The sequence below is a fragment of the Centruroides vittatus genome, unplaced genomic scaffold (genome assembly GCF_030686945.1).
Source record: "Centruroides vittatus isolate TY-2023 unplaced genomic scaffold, ASM3068694v2 scaffold_1209, whole genome shotgun sequence".
NCBI lineage: Eukaryota > Metazoa > Arthropoda > Arachnida > Scorpiones > Buthidae > Centruroides > Centruroides vittatus.
In genome coordinates, this window is record NW_027122673.1 from 560,928 (window position 1) to 566,506 (window position 5,579).

Sequence of the window (5,579 nt, forward strand, 5' to 3'; positions counted from 1 at the left end):
GTAGAAAATGTTTTGTGTTTCAGTGTGTTAGGTGGATGATAATGTTTTTGTTTAAGGTGCACAAGTAGGAAGCGTTATTAGTTTAGGGAGAAGACTTTACGTAGCAAAGATTGTCAAAGGACAAAAGTAAAGCATTTTCTTTTTTATAGATTTTTGTGAATTCTATGCATGTTTTCTATAACAGATTTTTATTAAAAAGTTTGTAATTTAAGTTTTTGAAAATGAAACTTTGAATTTTGATATATTGAATTACATAATTCTTTTTTTATAGATTGATTTCTGAATAACTAATAATTATATGTAACTAATTTTTTTGTATTTACAGCATTTTTTAAAATATTGTATTAGCTAAGCATTTGGGATAGGTAATCTTGATATATGTGATTGCAATAGCTTCTGATTTTTATATATATATATGTGTGTGTTTGTGTATATAATTTATTTTCTGTAGGAACATAGGACGAAAAGGATAAAATGTGAGATTATAATAAATAAATTTAATTATTCATTACTGTTTTTAATGTATTTCAGTTGTTTCTAATGAATTTTTAATGGAAAAGAATTTAATGTATTCAGTTTTTAAAATATGTGAATAGTTTGTAAATTGTACGATTGAACTCAAATTTGTTGTCTATATTACAGCAGCGAGTTTTACGTTGTAATGTTTTATGTCGGTCGTTTTAAAATTTGTGTGTAATGCGGAAAAGTTGTAAAGATTATTTTCTGTAGGTTCGTCGTAAAGATACAGTTTCTTAGAAGCTCTGTTATTGTGTAATATATATACACGCACAAATATGTAGTTACGAAAGTCGTATTATATTTATAATAATTGTGCAGGATGAAGATGAGAGACTCGTCTGAATTGCGTGAATTATTTTAAAGTAAGGAGAATCTGGTTAATGATGATTGATTGATTGATTGATTTATTTATTTATTTTTCCCCTATTATTATCTAAAATGTATAGTTGTCGTATAAAACATTGGTTATAATTTCAGATTATCCGTGTCAAGATATACCATAAAGCTGCACTGACAATATTTTGTTTTGACAATAGAGAATTTTGATAGTACTGACTGGTACTGCATTAATTTAAAAATCTTTACAGGTGTTTAAAGAAAGCTTCTGAAGTAAAGAGAGATAAGTTATATTGTTTGAAACGTTATTGTTTTGATGTGAAGTTTTGCAATAGATTTCAATGTATTAATAATTTGTATTTGAATATATTGATGATATTTTATGCATGTTCGTTAGAAGATTGTGGATCTCGTGCACTTACTGCTATTGTTGTTTTTATTTAATTGAGTAATTGTTATACTGCAAGAGTTGTAGAATTTAGATAGTACGAGGTTTGTCGTTTTCTCTCTTTACAGGTTCTAGAAAGGCACACACGGTGAGTGGAAAGTAATTTTACTTTAAAATATCTTAATTATTTGATTGTTTAAACTGTTTGGAACACTTGGCGTGTTGAAAGTAAGTTACAGGTATGGAAGAACAGACCGAAGAGGTCGTGCTCGTAGTTGGATTTCCGAAGATGGGGCAATCGGCGACCGTCGACGGCAGGTAACGTGCGTGTCGGCGGTTAAGTGGTATGTTTTTCGTCAGGCTGTTACTTCGGGAGAGGGTGGGGCTTCTCACGTCTGTTTTGTGCGTAGGTTGGGCGAGACGATTTGGACAAAAGAAACCGGAGAGAAGCGAGAAGAGCAAGAAGGGCTTCGAATGAGAATGGAGAGAGTGCAGTTTTTAACAGATAATTGTTGTTTGGGTGCAGAAGGCTGCTGCAAAAGTAATATTATGTGCTTTGTGTATTAATCCAGATGACGAAACAGTCTGAGGATTTTACTGAGTTCTGGCAAGCAAGGTTGGCCGTTTCTACTATTTGCGTACGTGGCATTTGGCAGGCTTGGACAGAGGGAGTAACAGTTTGTTTACAGTTGTATGGTAGCCAGAAGCGTTCAACATTGATTCAGGTCGTTGTTGGCAAAAGGAGAAACTCGTTGACGGAATTATCGGCGGTACTAAACTCTGTTTTGATAAGGTGCGTGCGGGGCGAAATTCAATGCTGGAACGTTAGGAACAATGTTGAATGCTGCCGGCTGACTCTGAGTTAGCGATAAAAGAATTCGGTGCGGGACGAAGTTGTCGCCTCTTCGTAATTGCAATTGTGCTGGTTTTAGATTTAAAACGTGTAGTTTGGATTACCGGTGGGAAGACGGGAAGCCAAAGCGTCGAGTGAAGAGGTTTAAAGACACGAGGATGCGGTCCTTCGGAAAATATTTTCCGGCAGAAGACACGACTAAAAGGCTGCTGGAAGCATTTCAGTAAGTAAGAAGTTATTGATATGTTATTGATCCTCTGCTGGCACTGATTGTGTTTAACACGGAGCGCCATACTGACGAAAGAAGAGAGATAAACGACAGTAAAGTTTGTTGGTTTCCTTCTGGAGATTGTTGCCGGTGTTCGTGTTTCGCGATCAGTTGTTCTTGCCGCACAGGCAATTCTGTGGCCGAAAGGGGAAGATATGCCGACGGAAGGCACAGTTGTCGAAGAGTGTTTCGGAAGACACCAAAGAGATGGAAGGCTATGTTTTCTATTGAACCGAGAGATTTGCAAACGTGATGTTTGTTCGACAGAGAGACAGTATAGAAATTATATTTTGGTACCGTTGGAATGAAGACGGCGACAGCACTTTGTTTTTTCAGAAGACGTGTTTTTCATGTAAAGTATAGGAGAATTTCTTAAATTGCGCAAATTGACGGACGGGTTTTATATAGTTGTTTAAGCTTTTGTTTTTCGCTTTGAGTTTAATTGTTGTTTGTTGAAGTGGCAATTTCGGCAGTAAATACTCTGTTGGTGTCTTGCTATTGATTTAGTTGCGAAGACAGTGAATTTGCAGGGTGGGAAGCAACGAAGCGTAAGTACTAACCAAATTTGTCTTGCTAGTTGATGCCGAGTTTTTTTGACTTTGAATAGTTAGTTCAATGCAAGTAACGTTTTTAATGGTATTTTAAAAGATAAAATTGAAGTGTGATGCAGATAAATTGTTTGTTTTTTTTCTTTTATACTTAATTGTAATTGTTGCTTGGTTTCCCACGAGACTCTTATTTGCAGATTATTGTTTTTTGTGTGCACGAGCCGTTAGAATCGTCGAAAATGTGGATTATAGAAGAAGAGAGAAAGTAAGGCTTTTTATTAAAGTAAAACCTATTTCTTTATATTGGTATTATATTCTGGAAGTTTGAGATTCTAATAATTATTATAAAATAGCTTAGTGTTGAATGTTTTGTTAAAAACTGTAAAGAAATTGCTAAATTAGTTAAGTTTGTTTTTGCGCGTGCACGTGATGCGAATGTGTGGAGATGACAACTTTATATTTCGTAGCTTGTCTTTACTAAATGCATGAACCAACTTAATGGCATGGAAGTAGATAAGCGAGTAAGGCGAGTGTGGATACGAAGCATTTGTCGCTTGGACGAATTATAAAATATATGTATAAGTATGTGCATTTTGTTTTGACATTTTGCCAAAGTTTATATTCTTTAGAAGAGCTCACGCGAGATTGTCATCTTGAGTTTAATTTCTACATTTTTCAAATTGAAATTGTGTGATACAAATTTTCTTTAACGTTTATGTTTTTAGAAGAATGGCTATTGGCAAATTGTCACTATGCATAGGTAACTTTTATAAGCGGGTGGGATATTTTTATACCAGTTTGAATGTAGGTGTTGGCAAGAGAAGAAGAGGCGATGTTTGTTTCTAGCAGAAAGCATCCGGGCGGGGAGACGGACATTTGTTGCGCGGCTATTTGGCAGACGTGGTTGCGGATACGACCTCGGGCTATGTAGGGACGATTTGAAGACCGAAAGAGCAGGGAGTATAAGAGGCGGAAAGAATTTTTGTATTACGTGCGCGTGCTTGCTTGTGTTTCTAAAGTTGTTTACTCTTTGACCAGATGTATTCGACTGCAAACCGACATAGAAACGGTAGCTTTGATATCTTTATTTTCATTTTTACTGTGTTAGTGGCACAGAAGAACATACAGTGCCAAGTGATTTCAGGGAGTATAAATTTAATTATTATTGATAAGATACATTGATTGTATGAATTTGCTTGATATTTTTCAATGAATTGCAGGTTATGCAAGAAGTATGTTAAAAAAGAAAGTAGAAAATGTTTTGTGTTTCAGTGTGTTAGGTGGATGATAATGTTTTTGTTTAAGGTGCACAAGTAGGAAGCGTTATTAGTTTAGGGAGAAGACTTTACGTAGCAAAGATTGTCAAAGGACAAAAGTAAAGCATTTTCTTTTTTATAGATTTTTGTGAATTCTATGCATGTTTTCTATAACAGATTTTTATTAAAAAGTTTGTAATTTAAGTTTTTGAAAATGAAACTTTGAATTTTGATATATTGAATTACATAATTCTTTTTTTATAGATTGATTTCTGAATAACTAATAATTATATGTAACTAATTTTTTTGTATTTACAGCATTTTTTAAAATATTGTATTAGCTAAGCATTTGGGATAGGTAATCTTGATATATGTGATTGCAATAGCTTCTGATTTTTATATATATATATGTGTGTGTTTGTGTATATAATTTATTTTCTGTAGGAACATAGGACGAAAAGGATAAAATGTGAGATTATAATAAATAAATTTAATTATTCATTACTGTTTTTAATGTATTTCAGTTGTTTCTAATGAATTTTTAATGGAAAAGAATTTAATGTATTCAGTTTTTAAAATATGTGAATAGTTTGTAAATTGTACGATTGAACTCAAATTTGTTGTCTATATTACAGCAGCGAGTTTTACGTTGTAATGTTTTATGTCGGTCGTTTTAAAATTTGTGTGTAATGCGGAAAAGTTGTAAAGATTATTTTCTGTAGGTTCGTCGTAAAGATACAGTTTCTTAGAAGCTCTGTTATTGTGTAATATATATACACGCACAAATATGTAGTTACGAAAGTCGTATTATATTTATAATAATTGTGCAGGATGAAGATGAGAGACTCGTCTGAATTGCGTGAATTATTTTAAAGTAAGGAGAATCTGGTTAATGATGATTGATTGATTGATTGATTTATTTATTTATTTTTCCCCTATTATTATCTAAAATGTATAGTTGTCGTATAAAACATTGGTTATAATTTCAGATTATCCGTGTCAAGATATACCATAAAGCTGCACTGACAATATTTTGTTTTGACAATAGAGAATTTTGATAGTACTGACTGGTACTGCATTAATTTAAAAATCTTTACAGGTGTTTAAAGAAAGCTTCTGAAGTAAAGAGAGATAAGTTATATTGTTTGAAACGTTATTGTTTTGATGTGAAGTTTTGCAATAGATTTCAATGTATTAATAATTTGTATTTGAATATATTGATGATATTTTATGCATGTTCGTTAGAAGATTGTGGATCTCGTGCACTTACTGCTATTGTTGTTTTTATTTAATTGAGTAATTGTTATACTGCAAGAGTTGTAGAATTTAGATAGTACGAGGTTTGTCGTTTTCTCTCTTTACAGGTTCTAGAAAGGCACACACGGTGAGTGGAAAGTAATATTACTTTAAA